The sequence below is a fragment of the Tachypleus tridentatus genome, chromosome 1, assembly GCF_004210375.1.
Source record: "Tachypleus tridentatus isolate NWPU-2018 chromosome 1, ASM421037v1, whole genome shotgun sequence".
Lineage (NCBI taxonomy): Eukaryota > Metazoa > Arthropoda > Merostomata > Xiphosura > Limulidae > Tachypleus > Tachypleus tridentatus.
In genome coordinates, this window is record NC_134825.1 from 154,820,743 (window position 1) to 154,842,324 (window position 21,582).

Below are 21,582 nucleotides of genomic sequence, written 5' to 3' on the forward strand. Positions count from 1 at the left end.
CTGAAAAGTAATCACTCTACTGACTGTAAAGTTTTGTTCAGCCACGTGGGGCGTTATGGTTCTATTCAGAAGTAAAATAACAACATAAAACGCGCTGTTCATAAATCACAAAGTACCTTGGTTGTCAGCACACAGCTGTGACAGTCTCTTGACTTATACTCAAAAAACGTAAGAGTAATCCAGATTTTCGTCACAAACATGATTCAGGCCAACTTTAAAATAGTTTCTCTTACGCCTTTTATCAATAAAAACAAAACTCGGAGATGCTTAACTCTAATTATATATGGCCACAACGTGTCGTTCAAGAATGTGTTATTGTGGTAGTATAGGTGCCTTAAAGAATGAATAGTTGTAGCCCCATACAACTACTAGGTGTCGCTGAAAAATGGTCGTTTTGAGATAGGCGTGGCACAGTGATTAACGTGTTCAGACTATAGACATTTTAGGTTGTCTTTTGAAGTGTGTAGTGCATACTGTAGGGACTTACAACATTTGATAAACAGGTAAAAAAACAAAACCTTTATATTCCTTCATATAAAGATGTATTTTTCTTTTTCAGTACTTTTATCAAAATGAATAAATTTTAGGACTAATATTTGGAAGTTACGTTTTACCGTACTTTGGAACCATTGATACTATATAAGTGACCGTCCAATACTCCTATTTGGTCAACTAAGAGAAGAAGCCAATGAATTGGCACTAGATGCTGTTGACTAGCTTCCTTCTTTCAGGTCTATGAGTTCAAAACTGGGGACAACTATGCACGGATAAACATTTGTTTAACATGGCGTGAACAATCTGAAATAAGTGGAACACGTAATGCTATATATATATATATATATATATATACATAGGGTATCTTGGTTGGATAAAGAGTGCTGTCACCAAACTCTATATAAATAGCTAGTCTTAACGAGCTATCTATACATATGGAAACTGATTATTAAAAACTTGTTCTATATCATCTTAGCAAACAATTTTCAAAAATAAGTTATAATGTTACAGGTAATAAGCCTTTTTTTTAAATAATACACATATATTAACAAAACAGGTATTTATTTACTTTTTAATGTAAATACTAATTACACCGTAAAAACACTGGTAAAAATAGAAATAAACATTTGATTAGGCTTACGTGAAATTTCCATCTACTATCAGGATTATATAAGAATACGCGCACTTCAAGTACAAGTTGTTTGATAGGAATATATCCTACTATGCCAACAGAAGTCGAGTAAAATTGCTACTTTAGTTTAACACCGAGAGGTGGGAATTCGGTAAAATCAATAATTAGCTTGTGTGCTGATTACAATTGTAAGTTAGTGTGTTTTAACTCTATGAATTATTCTGAAGTAATAAGTTGAGCTCCTAAGTTCTCTTGACTGTTTTGTCGTATCAGTCTTTTTGTAAGATCAACCATCAACCAATGAACTATTGAAGTTATAAAATAGGGTCGCTGATTTTGGTGAAACAATAAAGAATTTATAAATTTTCTTTTATTTCGCTGTAGGGTTTCTTAGTCTCTCTTTACATCACCAGGAACCCGTTAGTCGCTGTAGGGTTTCTTAGTCTCTCTTCAAACCAGGAACCCGTTAGTCGCTGTAGGGTTTCTTAGTCTCTCTCCACATCACCAGGAACCCGTTAGTCGCTGTAGGGTTTCTTAGTCTCTCTCCACATCACCAGGAACCCGTTAGTCGCTGTAGGGTTTCTTAGTCTCTCTCCACATCACCAGGAACCCGTTAGTCGCTGTAGGGTTTCTTAGTCTCTCTCCACATCACCAGGAACCGTTAGTCGCTGTAGGGTTTCTTAGTCTCTCTCCACATCTTCAGGAACCCGTTAGTCCCTGTAGGGTTTCTTAGTCTCTCTCCACATCACCAGGAACCCGTTAGTCGCTGTAGCGTTTCTTAGTCTCTCTCCACATCACCAGGAACCCGTTAGTCGCTGTAGGGTTTCTTAGTCTCTCTCCACATCACCAGGAACCCGTTAGTCGCTGTAGGGTTTCTTAGTCTCTCTCCACATCACCAGGAACCCGTTAGTCGCTGTAGGGTTTCTTAGTCTCTCTCCACATCACCAGGAACCCGTTAGTCGCTGTAGGGTTTCTTAGTCTCTCTTCACATCTTCAGGAACTGTTAGTCCCTGTAGGGTTTCTTAGTCTCTCTCCATATCACCAGAGACTGTTAGTCGCTGTAGGGTTTCTTAGTCTCTATCCACATCACCAGGAATTGTTAGTCGCATTTTCTGCTTCAAACAGTGGTTTAACTGAAATTAGGAAACAGAATAAAGTAAGTGAACTTAATTTGGTAAATCAGAATCTTGTATTGGTGCAATATATATATATATATATATAAAAGAAATTTGTGATAAATTGTCATTTTTGTTTGTTTTCGTTTTTCGATAATGCATTTATTGAATAATTTTTCGGACATTTATCATTTTTTGCCACAGAGTTCACTCCAAAAATTTTATTTCCTGTACGTTGATTCAGTTCTGAGGTTCTTTGCTAACTTTCTTTTTATACCTACAACTAACGTGCTTTGAGAAGTTTAATAAGCAAAAGCATGATATGTCCTAAGCTGTTAAAGCTTAAATCGTTTATTTTAAATACTAATTATGTTGCTGCGAATAAAAATAAATTAGTTTAATGAATTATGCAACAACTTTCCACAAATTTCAAAGTAATTTAAAACCAGCTTTGCAGATGGCGCTAGTTGTAAGAAGAAGTTTGCTTCAAACCCATTCTGTATATGTATCTTTATGCTTGAGTGTACATTGAGAACTGGGTACCTCATGTTCCCACCAACGTGTGAGAATAATTAAATAGTGTATCTAACTCCACAAGAGGGTTTTTACAAGTAATAAAATACTTAGAGTCAGGAGGGCTTATACAAAAACAACAGTATTGTTTAATCGCGAAAGACAAGTTATTCACAATATAAAAATAACCAGTTTGAGAGAAAACAGGAAATATATATATATATACATGTATAAATCATTATTTGCACACGTGAATATACTGTTGAACTTTGACTTAAAATGAAACTAGAAACAGACAGAAGATAACAGTTATTGCGTCTGTGATAAAGCGTCTATCGTTTTGACAACTATTCTGAACCATTGTTTATTGTAGATTTCAGAATACACGATAATATGGATTTTATCGAAGGTACTACCAGTCTATTGAACCGTTTAACCTGAATTTCTTATGATGAATTATAATCACAATACTAAGAGAAGATGATATGAAATAAATTTAGGGATGCTGAACATGTTAATATCGTAATGTTAATCTTTTAGCGAGTTCTAAATTAGAGCTGTACTGCTTCTTCTTATAACATTTTTAAAGGTCAATGCACTCGCAATGTCAAGGTCGCAGGATCGAATCACCATTCCGCCAAACATGCTCTCCCTTTCAGCCGTGGGGCGTTAAAATTGTACGATCAATCCCAGCTTAAGAGTTGGGTGATGATAACTAGCTGCCTTTCTTATAGTCTTTTACCACTATGTTATGTATGGCTAGCGCAGATAGTCCTCGTGTAGCTTTGCGCGAAATTCAAAAACAAATAATTATTGTAAATTAAAACAACAACAAAAGAGAAACCGAGAAGTAGTTTTAATTAAAGAATATCGTTTATGATCGTAACGAATAAGATGATGTGAACTGTTAAGTTTAAGAAATGAAATTAATGCATAATTTTAACACACTTAATTATTGTCAAGTTCAAAAAGTGAAACCAAGTAAAACAGCTATTGTCAAGTTCAAAGGTTTGGTTTGGTATGTTTTGAATTTCACGCAAAGCTACACGAGGGCTATCTTTGCTAGTCGTCCCTAATTTAGTAGTGTAAGATTAGAGGGAAGGCAGCTAGTCATCACCACCCACGACCAACTCTTGGGCTACTTTTTTGCGTACGAATAGTGGGATAGGCCGTCACATTATAATGCTCTTACGATGAAAGGACGAACATATTTGGTGTAACAAGGATTCAAACCCGTGACCCTCAGATTGCGAGTCGAGCGCCTTAACCACCTGGCCATGCCGGGCCAGTTCAAAACGTGAGGCCAAGTAAACCATTTATTGCCAAGTTTAAAAAGTGGAGTTAGTTAAAATGTACTCAGCTATTTCTGAACAAATATACTTATGTTACAAAAGAGAGAAAAAAAGGTCATTGTTGTTATACAATCATTTTCAATGTGAACTGCTTATTTATCACATGATCTATGACGTTTTGGTCTTTAGTGAGTTTTCTATATTAAATTCTGCTTTGAAAGTTTTATTGACAAACAGTGTAGGAGATTAAGTTGCAATCACTGTGATTTGTTATTTTTAACTGCTGCAGTTAAACGGGACGTTAATCTATTACTTATCGAGTGTGCAAGCAGTTTCCATCTTACGTTTTTTTTTAATTAAGTCTTGCTAGCGGCTCAGCAATGTCTGTAAGTTTAAGACTCCAAAAATCGAGTTTCGATACCCATGGTAAGCGTAGCACAAATAAGCTATTGTGTTGCTTTGGTCTTAACAATAATCATATCAAACGAAGCCTAATTCAGAAAAATATCTTTGCACATAACGATTTGTTCGCCTCCCTTCGTTATTATGAGAGGAATCAAAAGTCTGCCCCTGTAAAAACGCCATTTTGTGTTTAAGGGAACAGTAGGATGAAAATATTGAGCGTGAGAAATGGTCAGATGAAATTCTGAAAACGTTTTTATCTACGTTCATTTGATTTGTTATATTTCTGAATATGAGAATTAATTTTTTTCGGTTTTATAATTTTTCAGCGTAACAGAAAATGAGTGGCGATTTTTTTATTTACTTTTTTTCTGAATCTAAGAAAAAATGTATCAAGACTTATGACTTTTTTTTTCTCAGATAATTTAGGTATTATTTCTTTCTTTCATTATGGTCGTTTGTTCATATGCTAGAAAGGTTGCTTACAATGTTTTAAGAGTTCAATCTTTCTATGCAATTTTTTCTCTCGTGAGGAGTACAAAAATATCGTTTAAGTGAGTTTTCAACTGGTGAATCTAACCATTCTAATCGTTATAAGATCAATATATTAAATAATCTGTGTAGGTAGCTTGCTGTGATCAGAAGTCAATGATGGTATCTGACGAAAGCAAAAACAAGCTTGTTATTCGATCCTTAGCAGAAGAAAGTCAACCAATCTTCTACACGCACACACATGTCAGATCCATCATTTGATCCAAATGGGTCGAGTAGTCCCCTGCTGGTACAGCAGTAAATTTACGGATTTACAACGCTAAAATCAGGGGTTCGATTCCCCTCGATGGACTTAGCAGATAGCCTAGTGTGGCTTTGTTATAAGAAAATCCACACGAGTGGAGTATTTAAGCACGGTAAAGAAATTGTCAAATATTACATTGTTATTATTACAAGGTAGAGTCAGTAATTCCTGACTTGTGCAGGTAAGCTGTGAAATCTATTTTTGTTTACAATTAGCAACATTAGACTGTAGGAAATAGCACATGATAAAGATTGTCAGATTTTTATTTGATAACATGAAATGCATTTAATTTTAGTCTAAAATCCTATTGTTTCATTTATTAAATCAAATGGCAGCCTATACCTTCAGCAGATAGCCCGATCTGACTTTGTTATAAGAAAACACACACACGCCTACATTTACGTTATAAGACTTAACGGTTTGTCTTTTTCCCTCCTTTTTTTATTTTATAGAAGAGCAGCGCATAGAAAGAGGTATGCTTTACCTTGTTGACTGTGAAGCGTGTCTAGCGCGTGAAGATCCATCCTTTTGTCCCAAGCTTGACCATTTTATCAAACCAGCTGCTTTCAGTAAAGAACATTATCTACTTGTTTTCCATTTCATCTCGCTTTCTCTGCATGCGCTATATAGACGTAACAACTCCACATACTACTTACGAACGGCTTGGTATGCATCATGAATCTCCGGGTTGAATGCCAGAAAGTTTCAACCGAAGGACAAATAATCACTTCTGAAAAAGTGAACGGATTTCCACAGTGACTTTGTCATCCGTTTGCTGAGTGAATTAAGCAAATGTTCGTTAATAACGATTCGTTTGCTTGTTTTTAGAATCTAAGAATTTTCGGAAAACTACTCGAGGACTGTCTGTCCTAAAGTTAAAAGTAATAAGCTAGAAGGAAGGCAACTGGTCGACATAAGCTATCGCCAGCTGTTGACTTACTCTTTGACGAATGGCTCAAAGAGTGAGCATATTCTATGACAGGATTCAAACCCGCAGATTGGAATTGGAGAACCTTAACTACCATTAATGATACAATACACAAGGTTTAAAGAATAATGTCCATTCCTGCTAGAATCACTGTTTATTTTCTAGGTTGACTGAAAAGTAACTTTTATATTCTAAAAATCGCTACCAACCTGACGTGCAAGTTCATTGTAGTATAGGTATACATTGATCACTTAAGAAGTTAGTTCTGTGCCTAAAGTGTTTTTTGAGTAAGATATATACATATGTATACAGATATGTGTATATATAGAGAAAATTAATTAGGTTTAGTTTGTTTTGAATTTCGCGCAAAGCTAGTCGAGGGCTATCTGCACTAGCCGATAACTAATTTAGCAGTGTAAGACTAGAGGGAAGGCAGCTAGTCATCACCACCCCACCAACTCTTGGGCTACTCCTTTACCAAGGAATAGTGGGATTGACCGTCACGTTATAATGCTTCCGCAGCCGAAAGGGCTAAAAAATAATATTACAGTTTTCGTTTACTATTATCGAGAACTGTTTATGATCTTCGTTTCGCTTCTTGAAATTCTTCTGCGTTTCGGTTTTAATAGATGAGTTGAAACCATAAATCTGAAAACAAATAACGTTTATAAACTGTTTAAAAAGGAAGTATTCTACGATAATACTGTGGAGTGCGATATATATTGTGTTTTTAATATTTCGTACACCTCCCACGAGAGGACGCTATATTTTTTTGTTAACCAAATAGTTATCGAGGTAGTGGTAAAACGTTCCTAAAATCAGTTCATTCGGGATTTTGCGTCCTTTTCTCAAATATCTATGTTGGAAGAACATGGGCAGCAACACTTGCTATCGGATTTTGTATATTTCATTTTACTTTCGTTTTAGAAGGGTCTTACGTATATCGTACAAAGCTGTATCATTTTGTATCGTCTGCCAAGAAATCTGTGATTCTTGAAATGAAAGACTACATATAAATAAATAAAAAATACAAGTTGACTCTAAATAATTGATACAAATATGAGCGTTCTTAGAATCTATGCAATACAAGCGTTTCAAAGCACTGTTAGGATGTGCCTAACACGAGCGTTTCAAAGCACTGTTGGGATGTGCCTAACACGAGCGTTTCAAAGCACTGTTGGGATGTGCCTAACACGAGCGTTTCAAAGCACTGTTAGGATGTGCCTAACACGAGCGTTTCAAAGCACTGTTAAGATGTGTGTTACACGGCGTTTGTATGAATAACACAAGTGTAGTCTCTTAATCGGTGACTCTCAGTCATCAATCGACTTTTTTATCGCTTGGTGATAAATCAGAAAGAAATAACGCATGTTCTTATCAAAATATAAAGAACTGTATGCTCTGGGAAGTTTAATGTAGTACTGTAGATCGAAGGGGAGATGATAATATTTGTCTCATGTATGGGATATATACACTTTATTATTTTTCGCATATATTATGATAACCGTAACGAAAAGAACAGTAAAAATCAATGTCTTAAGACCTTCTTTATTGTTATTATTTGTTTACTGGTTATCTGTACTATATCCACTACAGGAGCGGAACCTCTGAACTTGTAAACGTTATAAGCTTTCAAGCTTACTCCCTCCCCCTAGTGGCACAGCAATATGTCTGCGGACTCACACCGCTAGAATCCGGGTTTCGACACCCCTGGTGGGTAAACCATTGTGTAGTTTTGTGCTTAATAAAAAATGTACAAAAATTTAAGTTAACTACAGAGCCATTGGAACACTTTGTTTGTTTATCAGTTCGAAATATTCTTGTGTAGGTTTGTGTGAAACTTCTAAACCGAAAAATAACCCCTCTTTTAACGTGTATTCAATTCAAAAATACGGATCTGATAAAAATGTTCGTAATCAGAGTTGCTTTGGTAAAACAACTTTAATTTGTGAAAAATTAAACGTCTTTCATTAAGGTGTTAACATTGAACGAACAGACATAGAAAGAAAAGAACTGTTTACACAGAAAATAAAATATAATGTTTTCAATATATACAAAACACTATTTAGGGTTAATTAAGTTTCTCTTTCGTTGTACAACGCAATTGAATATCAAAAGTGACGTCATTTAGCGGATAGATGCTCTCAAAACTGATTTTATTCAGAGTTCAATTACGGTTCTGGGGATATGAAAAAAATCACTGTTCATAGAACGTCGAATTTCTAGCAATTACGAAAACAACAAATTCATTGTTTTAATTTTTGTCCCAATTAGCTGACCACACAAACACATATTTAAAGGAAAACAAAGTAGAGTCACTAGTGGAAGAGATAAAAAAAAAGAAAGATAGATTGTTTGGATATAAATTTATTATAACCTTCCTCTCTAATGTCTACAACGAATATGTTTCTTCTAATGAACTTTAAAACTTTTTTTAAAATCTTGTTCTTGGGGAGTTTTATGACGCCCAATATGTATGCCCCATTACCCAGCAATAATATGATTCGCTGGGTTTTAGTAGGCCAGGGATACAAGGTGGTGGTGGTGGTGGTGGGGAAGTTAAAGGTCGTACATTCATTGTACAAGAGGGAACTGGAGTGTTGTCCATGTAATTTTTATTATCATCTGAAACACAGTTTTACTGCACAAGGCAAGAGTGCCATAGTTTTATATACTTTTTGAGCTTGTTAAGCGAGCTATGGCTTCAGTCCTATTTTCGTCATTACAGTTTTACGGGCGGTAAACTTCGTGACTTTCTTTCTTTGCGTTTTTATGTCAGAAATAATGCGGTCTAGCCTGGTATCTCGTGCAGAGCGCCTGCTAATAGAGCTTAGAGGCAGATGATTGGTTTAATGACTTCATCTACATGAAACAGGCAGATAATTGTAAGAGATCAAAGCTTTTCCTTCAACTTTAAAGCAAATTAACGTGACTTCGTAGGATTTACAGGTTTATAGCTCTATTCAAAAGTAACAGTAAAGTAGACTATTTCAGTGTGAAGGCCTAAGTTTGGGATAACTGAAATAAAAACCGCAACACGTGTTGTATAAACAATTTGTATTTAGATTAATATTTCTACTTGTCAAGTTAAATTGTAGAAAAAGAATTGTTTGTTTGAAATTTCGCATGATTTGAGCTAGCTGTATCTAATGTAGTAGGGATTGCATCTAGTGAAGACCACCCACCGCCAAACCCTGGGCTACTATTTTACCAACGGATACTGGAATTGACCATTACTTTATGAAGCCTCACGGTGTTGAAATGGTGAGAAGGGATTCGAACCCGCGATCCACAGGTTGAGAGTCGAGCGTTCTAACCACTAGAATATATTCGTAATTACTTGCAATAAGAAAACGGATGTGATGTTCCCTCCCATACTGATTAGATGCAAATAACTTCCCGATGACTGATGGTGGTGGGTCGGTCTGTTGGTTGTAACTTAGTACAATGGTTATCTATGCTCTGACAACCACGGGTAACGAAACCCGGTTTCTGGCGTTGTAAGTCCGTAAACATACCACTGTGACACTGGGGGAGGGGCGAACAGGGGTCATCGTCGTTACCACCGACGCTGGTATTAGGAACAATAATATGTTCTGTCTTCACTGAACTCATGGTGCTCAGTGAGTTCTAGATATAAACCCAAAACGCTGAACGGTCATTTTGGACAAAATGTATCGATAGATCGACAGTATTGAGAATCATGTTTTTTCGCAATCATAAAGTTTGTTTCCACTAAAGACACGAAGTTTTTTTTAGAGATTTTGCTGAGAAGGTGAATGTTTTTTTGTACTAGAAGACGTTTCTATGGCAACGATTAGTCTGATTCTTATATATATATATAATAATGGATGGAAACTGAAAGAGTGTGGTGACTATACGTTGGGTTTCTATCATTTTGCAATATTTCTTCTGAGTGTGTGTAGGTTTCGCATGACACGTTGTCCACACAATTGTTATACTAGTCTTGTTTCAAGTGGCTCATGCTTTTATTTGTTGTCGAAGCAACTGTTGTTACTGCGTGTGGAGAACGTTGTTTAGTTCAACCTCGTGTAACTATCGATGACAGCAGTGTCCTTCAGCGGTTTTTCAGGTGATAACTAGAGATTACGGCTCCGCCCATGTACAGTGAAACTAATCACTCACGTGTTAACGTGCGTCGCATCAAGTAAATAGGAATTTCTTTAAAAATTAAGAAATTTAAAATTTGATAGACTGTTCTACAACATCGTTGAAAATAGTCTAATAGATAATCTTAACATAAGAAAGTCGAGTAGAAACAAGTTTGACGTAAGTAAATTGCAAATACATCCAGATCATGTTGTTGTTTAATGTTTAATAAAATTGTTCTACAGTCGTGCTCTCTTCCGTTTTAACTCTACTTTACCGTGATGCAGTTACATAAGAATTTTTTATTATTCCATAATCCATATCTTGATTAAATATTCAGTTAGTAATCTTTTCAGATGGCTATTCAGTTCACATAAATACGGGACCGATGCACAGTACATAACACTGTACAGTGCGTTATGAGAAGAAACTGTCTAATATATTCGTAATCGTAAACACGGTAGAATCTTACATTCGATCGTCAATTCGAAAAAAACCAACTTTCTATGCTTAAAGAACAACTCCATTAATTCGTGCTTTCTGGAAGTATGGGAACATTAGTAATACACTTAACTTCGCGAAACGCTTAAAAATAAGGGTTAACAAATAAAGTGGGGTAGGGACTTTATTAAGAGAAAGATGTGCGAACGTTTCTAACATCACTGTTTTGAGTAGTGTTGAAAATACAAAACTTATAAAAAGTTAACTTGATACGGCATGTTAGTGGTGTGTTATTAGAGTTATCCGAACTTTTATCAAATGCATCTTACAAATTTCTAGAAGTCACGCTATAAGCAGACAGACAGACACAAGTTACGTATTCCGGTTTTCTCCTTGTTCTACCTCCTAACTGTCAGTAATATTAAGGACAGTTTATCTTGAGTATCTACGTATAAAATTAATTGAAATGAAACTGGAAATTATAAACATGTGTTAAAAATATTATTATGGGATAGATATTTCATTAATTCAAAGAAATAAGTTTCCCCAGTTTTATGTTTTGTTGGAAATTTCAAATATATAAAAACAACCGTATACATACTAAGGCACGGTCTTCCATGGATATATCCATTCATATGGATAATGAAATAAGTGAATACTTCTATGAAACGGGTCTTTTAATTTTCTATTACATTTAATGATGTTCAAATAGAAGCTGTAATCCCAACAATAAAGCATTTTATTAGTAATTAGAAACTGTTTAAATCTAGCATTACAAAGATAATTCTTAATGATGTAAAACTGTTCAATTAAAAAATCGATGGCCTAATCAATCATTATTATTTAAAGCCTCACAGTCGTTTTGTTTTATGTTTATGAGAGAGAGAGAAAGGCTTGTCTTGGCTTTACGATGGATATCTGCTACATGTATTAAAAGGAAGATAGAACGTCACGCAGTGTTACATAAACTAATTTTATGTAGGACAGAGACAAAACTACGAAAACAAACTCTCCAACTTCGTTATGGACACGTTTAGTGGATAGCTGTTTGTTCTACATAACTTAGCAAATGTGCCCAATGAGTTACGAAGAAGCAATGTTTAGGTTGACACGACAATTACATTCTCGATAACTCGGAGCAAGTGAGCAATAATTAACTGATACGTGAACAACTAAAATAAGTTAACAGTTTCTTATACTATTCCATTTTGAAGTTTACTAAGAGTTTGGAATGATCTTTCCGGTAGACGGTCTTGTAAGCTTAAACAATGACCCATTTAGAGTGAAATAACGTACTGGGTCCATAAAAAAAAAGTTTAATAACAACACTAGCATGAAGGACAAGAATTGTACTCGACGACTTTCATTAATAATTCAAATATGAACCTATAAAACGTTCCGGAATGATATGAACATATACACTAGAAGTAATTTAACATAAGTATATATCGACTGAAGGTTACTACAGCACATAGAAAGCGTATAAATAACTTATTAAAATACCTATTATCAGATATTTCCAATCGCATAACTTATGCCACGTGTATGAACAATGAAGAAGTCGTTCTACTGATATTAATAATCAGACTACATTTCGTCATTTGAAATATATAACAAATAAAGTTATTCTAGCTGTTGCTCAGATGTTTTTACATATTGTGTTACGGACAATCTAATTAAACAATTGAAAAAAAAAACACAAACAAATTAAGTTATCAAGAGATGTATAGCTCTGTATTTAAAAAGCAAAAAATAATATAGGTTAAAACTTAATACATAGGGTGGCTAGTTCTTAGTATTTATATTGTTGTACATTGTTTAAAACTTATTGTTGACAAGGCATTTTTGTATGATCTTTGTTCTGAATGTACATGTTATGCTTTTTAAATGTGATATTTCGTGGACTTACTTGTGCATTTCTTATATTGCTTTATAACGAAGTCTTTCTCTTGAAGTTTACTCGGTAATCATATATTTGTTTTCTATTGTTTTTCTATTCTTGAAAAGTCAGAAAACGTGTTCAGTATGCTTTCCATTATTATCAATCAGTATAGCAAGCGCCATCCCTATTTGAAGCTATTACAAGAATAATGTCTTCTGGACAGTCCTTCTTGGTTCTCACAATGACCTACCACGCCTTTTAGTCAAGCAACCAATCGCGTATTGTTGAAAGAAAGGAAATAAAAAAAAATGCTAGCTTTAAAGAAACACTATTTACTATATTACGTTTTAGAAACACCTGGTAACAAGTCTAAACATTTCTGGGAAACTTACAAATCTCAAAGTGTTTCCAGCGAAGGTTTTTCATTGGGTCATGTAGATGTTAAGATGTAATCCTATTAAACATGTGGTTTTCTTTAGTCACTCTGGATATGGTGCATTTTTCATCGTGAGGACAGGCCCTCTGAAAAGGCTTAAAGTTGAAACGTCGAAGCGAGAAAAAATAATTCAAGACTAAATGGAATTGCAAAGAATTTTGTGCACAACGTGATTCAGTTGTGCATTAACAGAGAATTAGCATTTTTCAGCAATAATTTATTTCATGTTTTTTATATTTTGCTTTATTTGTAAAGCTCGAGGTATATGAGATTTTCGAGTGTTGTACAAACATACTGTGGGTAATGCTTACGCTCTGTATTAATTCACAACACAATTTTTTAGTATGTCTCGGTATCTTACAAGACCAGAAAACTGGCTTGGCCCTTATGCAGCTCGGATATATTTTATTTTTTCAGAAAACTGATCTCATAACAAACTGGAATAATAAATACATCCATCTTGAAGAGCCTGACATGGTGTATAATACAGACTGGTGTAATTTATTTGTCTGGAAGAACCAGAATTAGACTATTACACAGACTGGACTGATTTATCCATCTGCAAGAGCCTGACTTAGCGTATGATACAGATTGGAGTGATTCATTTGCTCGGAAGAGACAGAGTTAGAGCATTACACATATTGGACTGATTTATTCGTCTGAAAGAGCCAGGGTTACAACATAACACAGATTGGAGTGATTCATTCATCTGGAAGAGACAGAGTCAGTGAATAACATAGATTGAAGTGATGCATTCATCTGGAAGAGACAGAGTCAGTGAATGACATAGATTGGAGTGATGCATTCGTCTTGAAGAGCCAGAGTTAGTGAAGAACACAGATTAGAGTGATTGTTCTTGTTAAAAACTGAGACCTAATCTAATAAAGATTTAAAAAAATATTCATGATTAGGTTTATTCGTGTAAAGCACAAACCCAACATGTTGTTATTACAACCTGTAAACTGTATGTTTATTTTTAAAATATTATGGTCAAGCCTATTAAATAGTTTTATTCACGTTTTGTGAGTTGGAAAGCAAGCCTAACCACATTTGGCATAATTCGTAGAATATCATTCACGGTTGTTAGAATTCTTTAAGATGTTTTTTTTTTTTTCTGCAAACGCTTTCCTTGATCCATATACATGTATTCGATAAATAATAATTTTTACAATTAACGATGTTTGTTTTCACCATATTTTCATATCCCATGCTTTGAATTACCCAAGCATCGACTGATATGCGATATAACCTACCTGGCATGCATTGTGAGGGATACAGAAACAGTTAGGTAGGTTAGTTAGTTTGATAGTTTTAAAACAAAACAACAGTTATGCCCATCACGGGGAATCACTCTTCAAATTTTAACATTTTTTAAGTCTGTAAGCGGTGAACGGTAAGTTAGTAGTGATAAGATACGAAACCGAAACTTTATGAATTAAGTATACGTGAGACGCAAGAAGTGTAACAAATGATTAAGTGAAATCTTCGAAGCGTTTCGTTTGATGTATTTACAGATCTCGACAGTACATCACGTAAAAACAAAAATATTCACTTTATCGAAAAGCTATTAAAACTTTGCACAGTCAATTTGTTATTGAAATAATCTTTGGGGAAAAAAATTGCTTCTCACTCGCATATTCCAGTAATCACGTGCTTGTAGCACTTTAAAGAGTGCAGCGTACCCTCGTGAGTTAACTGAAAAAGTTGCGATACGTAAACTTGTATCAATTCACGAAGATAGTGTAAAATCTATTAAAAGATTCAATCGTAACGCCTGGTTGATAATTTTGAAAAATGAGAAAAACTTTACAGTTATGGGTGAGTAGGGTCAATAATAAGACTGTTTATTGGTAAATATTGTAGTGGGAATGCTGTTTGGGTTGCGTTTTGGGCATTGAACAAAGGATCTACGTGTCAAATGTCTGCATTTTCAATTGTTGATCAACATAAGAGATCTGTGATGAACAGTGTCAAGGGCACATAGAGTAAGTAATTTCGGGTCGGCATGCCAGTGTGTTATATGTCGTATAGACTTACGATTCTTAGGTTTATCTTTAAACTATCCATACACAAATATTAATATCGAGCAAATTAAGACTGTTCAATTCAAATCTTTCTTTTAAAGCGAAACATATTTGAAAACGTATTATTGACAATAACAAAACAACGTTGGTGAGCTTACGATGCTTATAAAACAAGCTGATAGCAACAAGAGTCACTTCGGCAAAAACAAATTATTTGAAATTCGTTACATCAATAAAAAACATAACATTATGAATTTCATATTAGTTTTTAACGCATCTATATAAGGCATGATACAATGCATGCTTGTACGAGCCTTTCCTAAGTGAAATGAATGAACGCACACAACGGACGCAGACATGTAGACCGACGCACAAGTAGAAAGCATGTGCTTTCCACGCGTAAGAACACACGTGCTCTAATAACTAGTTTCTACGTCATATGTAGGTTTTTCAACCAGCCATCGGTTTTTACATTAAGTTCTAAAGTAAACATCACTTTAGTTGCAGCGCACGAAACCCCTCACCCTTAGTTCCGTTGGCATGAGAGCTTGTCATTTAAGTTGAGATCAATAGAATTCATTCTGATTTATTCATATTATTTACAAAACCTCCGCTCCTAATCATAACCTGGAAATAGGCATAGGTGTGTTCTGTTTGGATAGTAAATCACTTTTGTATGACGCGTCTCCTCCTGTGAAATGACGTTTTCACGATTTCATTACTGACTGACGATGCATCTGTTGTAAGAGAGTTATTGAACGCAGAAAAAAAAAATAAGAGAAAAAAGTGTCATTTGTTGGAACCAAACGCGTTACATACGCCACACGCGCAGTACAGGCAGAGTGTAGACGCTACAGCGTACGCGCTTTGCTTTTAATTGTATTTGCTGGTATAGCTACGAATAGATTAAACGGCCGTAAATCACGTGTATTTTTAACACCTCTGCCTAAAACATAAAAGAAGAAAAGAAAACAAGCACACCCTCTATCTCCGTAGTTTGTTTCGTTTATTAGAGGAAGGTTCCTTATCAATGTTTATATTAAAAACAACCTTTTGTCGTATCAAATCTCACAAAACACGTGTGATCCATCTTCTTCTGTCATGTTGAGTTTAACTGGCTCCCAGTGGTTATCGCTCATGTCCTCGGACGTTTGTAGAGGGCGTTTACAGACAAAAAAGTAAGAAAAATTAATTTATTATATTGGTATCGCTGAGTCTTTGTTTGATTGTTTTTATCTTTATGTAAAATTGTCAGTGAGTGCTAGTAGGTCTGACTTTTGAAAGTATCAATCAATCAACGCAAGTAATGTTGACCTTTATGGTTATTAATTGATACGAGAATTTGTGACCTTTGGTCATTGATCGTCAGTGGTGCACATGGTGGTACTAACTGCTGTTGATTTATGATTGTGTTTCTGGTGGTACTGATTTAATCGGTGAAATTATACTAAGCGGTACAGGCAGATGCAACTTCATGCGGTACAAATCGGTACCACTAACTTGTGACTTCAGGAATATCTTCATGAAGCATGTGCGACATGCAGATGATATTAAGTAGTACTATAGATATAACTAGTTATCTCCTTGTGGAACGATCGATACTATGAATTGTAACTCCCGGTGGTACTGACCGATATTGGGATATATAACTGATTCTTATTGTGTAATCAATACTAGAAAACGCAGTTCTCAGTGATACTAACCGATGTTAAGAAATGTAACTCTACCTGGCACAATTAATACTTGAAAACGTAAATCAGTGATACTAACCGACAACAGTAAGTTTAACTACTGGAAGTATATTAACACTTTCCGTACCAGGAAACCTATTGGAAACTAAACCTATCTTTTTTCTTAATATATGCTTAAATTATCCATAAATTCCCAACTAAATCGGTTTTTCTTTCATACATTAATTTTTTTTATAACATTACTTCATATTTTGATATATTTTTACATTGTAGTACTTTCGTTTTCTGTGTGAAAACGATACGACTGTTATGTCGGCATATACCATTGTCTACTATATTTTATCCACTTGAACAAAGCCTCCGCTAGTATAGCGGTAAGTCTATGGATTTACATTGCTAAAATCAGGGGTTTCCCGTCGGTAGATACAGCAGTTAGCCCGATGTAGCTACGCTAAAGAAAACATACGCACACACACTTGAACAACCCCTCTGTCTGGACTAACGGCACATTTTAAACTTACAATGCTTGCTAACATTAAAGGTTTGATTTAGGCAGCTAATTTAAACGAGAAACGTGAAAGGGTTAAGAAAATGTGCTTTACATGAAACGAAATATCCCAAATTGTCCTTACGAGAGTGCTAACTATTCTCTGTTGCCATTACTAGAGTGCTAACTATTCTCTGTTGTTATTACTAGAGTGCTAACTGTTCTCTGTTGCCCTTTACTAGAGTGTTAACTATTCTCTGTTGCCTTTTACTAGAGTGCTAACTATCCTCTGTTGCCTTTACTAGAGTGCTAACTATCCTCTGTTGCCATTACTAGAGTGCTAACTATTCTCTGTTGCAATTACTAGAGTGCTAACTATTCTCTGTTGCCCTTTACTAGAGTGCTAACTATTCTCTGTTGCCCTTTACTAGACTGCTAACTATTCTCTGTTGCCCTTTACTAGACTGCTAACCATTCTCTGTTGCCCTTTACTAGACTGCTAACCATTCTCTGTTGCCCTTTACTAGAGTGCTAACTATTGCCATTACTAGAGTGCTAACCATTCTCTTTTGCCATTACTAGAGTGCTAACTATTCTCTGTTGCCTTTTACTAGAGTCCTAACTATCCTCTGTTGCCCTTACTAGGGTGCTAACTATTCTCTGTTGCCATTACTAGAGTGCTAACTATTCTCTGTTGTTATTACTAGAGTGCTAACTGTTCTCTGTTGCCCTTTACTAGAGTGTTAACTATTCTCTGTTGCCTTTTACTGAGTGCTAACTATCCTCTGTTGCCTTTTACTAGAGTGCTAACTATCCTCTGTTACCATTACTAGAGTGCTAACTATTCTCTGTTGCAATTACTAGAGTGCTAACTATTCTCTGTTGCCCTTTACTAGAGTGCTAACTATTCTCTGTTGCCCTTTACTAGAGTGCTAACTATTCTCTGTTGCCCTTTACTAGACTGCTAACTATTCTCTGTTGCCCTTTACTAAACTGCTAACCATTCTCTGTTGCCCTTTACTAGAGTGCTAACTATTGCCATTACTAGAGTGCTAACCATTCTCTTTTGCCATTACTAGAGTGCTAACTATTCTCTGTTGCCTTTTACTAGAGTCCTAACTATCCTCTGTTGCCCTTACTAGGGTGCTAACTATTCTCTGTTGCCATTACTAGAGTGCTAACTATTCTCTGTTGTTATTACTAGAGTGCTAACTGTTCTCTGTTGCCCTTTACTAGTGTTAACTATTCTCTGTTGCCTTTTACTAGAGTGCTAACTATCCTCTGTTGCCTTTTACTAGAGTGCTAACTATCCTCTGTTACCATTACTAGAGTGCTAACTATTCTCTGTTGCAATTACTAGAGTGCTAACTATTCTCTGTTGCCCTTTAGAGTGCTAGATTCTCTGTTGCCCTTTACTAGAGTGCTAACTATTCTCTGTTGCCCTTTACTAGAGTGCTAACTATTCTCTGTTGCCCTTTACTAGACTGCTAACTATTCTCTGTTGCCCTTTACTAAACTGCTAACCATTCTCTGTTGCCCTTTACTAGAGTGCTAACTATTGCCATTACTAGAGTGCTAACCATTCTCTTTTGCCATTACTAGAGTGCTAACTATTCTCTGTTGCCTTTTACTAGAGTCCTAACTATCCTCTGTTGCCCTTACTAGGGTGCTAACTATTCTCTGTTACCATTACTAGAGTGCTAACTATTCTCTGTTGCCCTTTACTAGAGTGCTAACTATTCTCTGTTGCCCTTTACTAGAGTGCTAACTATCCTCTGTTGCCCTTTACTAGGTGCTAACTATCCTCTGTTGCCATTACTAGAGTGCTAACTATTCTCTGTTGCCTTTTACTAGAGTGCTAACTATCCTCTGTTGCCATTACTAGAGTGCTAACTATCCTCTGTTGCCTTTTACTAGAGTGCTAACTATCCTCTGTTGCCCTTACTAGAGTGCTAACTATTCTCTGTTGCCCTTTACTAGAGTGCTAACTATTCTCTGTTGACAATACACAACAGCATGCGACATACAGATTATATTATTCTAAAGTTTGTACACATTTTTCTCATTGTATTTTTAAATGACAGAATTTCTACAAATGTGAAAGATTATTTATTAAATGAAGAGAATAATGACTGAAATTATATTTCAATTTAATCGGTTTTTTTCCAAACATATTAAACTTATTCAAAAAAACAGCTGTTGGTTTGGATTGTTTTGAATTTCGCGCAAAGCTACATGAAGGCTATCTACGCTAGCCGTTCCTGATTTAGCAGTGTAAGATTAGAGGGAAGGCAGCTAGTCAACACTACCCACCGCCAACTTTTGGGCCACTCTTTTATCAACGAATAGTTGGATTGACCGTTACATTATAACGCCCTCACGGCTGAAAGGGCGAGCATGTTTGGTGTGACAGAGATTCGAATCTGCGACCTTCAGATTATGAGTTGAGTTCCTTGACCACCTGGCCATCCAAGGCCTTAAAAGTATGTTTCATTTAAGTGTATTTAATATAAGTGGATAGCATATTTTATAAATGGATTAACTTTTCTCGCATTTCTTAGTTTTGTAAAATAAATTTGCCATTATTTTAATCTTCCTATTAGCGTTATGAATTAATTTGTACAATTGTCACATCTGAAGATGTATTATTTTTTGTTTATTATTGTTCTGTATACTAATTTTAGTTTTTGATTGCTTGTTTTCTACACCATGCTTGTTTTGAAATTTTTTGCAAACCTACACAAGGTCTTAGCTGGTTTAGTTGTCCCTACTTTTAAACGGATAGGCTAGATGGAAGACAACTAGCAACTTCAACTTCACCCATAATTAACTCTAGGGCTACTCTAGGCAGCTCTCAATAAAGATTTGACTATCATACCATTACATTATACCAATCGGCCACCGCAACTTTTGAGCTATGCCAAACCATACCCTATATATATATACACAGTATAAGTTATCTGTGTTGTTTTGTGTGGATAGTGTACTATTGTTGTAAAAGTTAACTGTACTTTTTGTGTTATTGTTGTAAATATCAGCTGTGCTTGTGTGTGTGTGTTTTATTGTTCTAAGGGTTGTACAAAGAGTTGAACTGCCCTACTTGTACAATGGTATTAAGCTTCATCTCTCTGTATACCAATGACATAAGTATTGCTAAACATAAGCACTAAGCTTACTCAAGTAAAATTTATCAAAATAAATATGTTTTAATATTACAAATAATATTATAATGACGCTTATTGGCGTTATAATAAAGAAGTTGATAGCTATTAATACAGCATCAAGTTATTAGTCCAGGATGTTGTCATTATGAAATATTTCAGATATTCAATAGATATCTAATAGTACGGTGTATTTCGAAAAAACAAAACTGTAGACAGTTCTGAGTTTTTGATCAATTTTCACAGCGTATTTCTCAAAGATATAGATTATATATTAACATAGGCCTAACAATGAAACTAATTTTGTTCATTTTCTGTGGCTAACGTTATGTAATTTTTGTAAAATTCACTTCCTACCTGTTTTTAAAGAACACAAGGTACCTTTACCCCGACGGTTTATGGACTGATGTTTTGTTTATTACAAAAGTTCTTTTAAAAAAATCGTGACTGAGATTTAAGTTGTGGCCTTACTATAAATGCGACATTTAAATTTTATTACCATCTTGACCAATTTGATGGGATTCTCGTTTTATTTCCGCTGCAGTAAAGATTGGATTTCGATACCCAAGGTTGGTAAAGTACATACAGCCTACTGTGTAGCTTTGTTCTTAACAAGAAATCTACAAACGTTTTAGTCGACTTGAAGACAGTACACAGTTGAGTGTAAACGTAAACCTTCCATAACAAAAACAAAACAATATCTAAGCACGTGTTTAATGCTCGTGAAGTACGTCACCGCGAGATATATAAGTGATTGTAAATAAAGAAGACCTGCTTCACTCACTTATCTGTTTTTGTTTTTCGGTGTTATTTGAAAGAAGTTTTTACAATTTTGCTATGTTAGTGACACTTTTACTATCTTTAATGATTCTGCGCATGTCTGTGTTATAAGCTCTTTAACAGTAAACATGATAAAGTTATACGGTATCTGATACACTGATACATAACAACAGCAACTAGTTTAAATCTGAAAGTAACCATGAAAATAGTAATTTTTATGGTTTTTTTACTATGTTTTAAAAGAGACTTTGCTAGCTGCCTTTGAATACAAATAGACGAATCCATTAATACGTCATGCTCATGAGATCACAAGTTCTTTTTCTGAAAAACAACAAAAACATATGGACTGGGGAGAATAAGTTATGATTTGATTTGTTATTCTGGAAACGTTATAAATA

General features: G+C 35.1%; 1 protein-coding gene and 1 long non-coding RNA gene across 4 annotated transcripts in view; one reads left to right on the forward strand and one right to left on the reverse strand.

Annotated features, from left to right (window-relative positions):
- Positions 1–21,582, forward strand: part of LOC143228074 (uncharacterized) — a 190,973-nt gene that overhangs the window by 48,301 nt on the left and 121,090 nt on the right. Inside the window, exon 1 of one of the 3 annotated variants that reach the window (XM_076459419.1) lies at positions 15,911–16,243. The exons of the other annotated variants lie outside the window; for them this stretch is intronic. The gene's annotated coding sequence lies outside the window, so the exon portion shown is untranslated. Of the gene's footprint in view, positions 1–15,910; positions 16,244–21,582 lie in introns of those variants that run through there. 3 annotated transcript variants of the gene reach the window in all.
- On the reverse strand, positions 1,646–5,904 carry LOC143228110 (uncharacterized). The gene is made up of 2 exons (XR_013015199.1): positions 5,729–5,904; positions 1,646–2,259 (listed from the first exon to the last, which is right to left on the reverse strand). It is a non-coding gene; the product is annotated as an uncharacterized LOC143228110 (long non-coding RNA).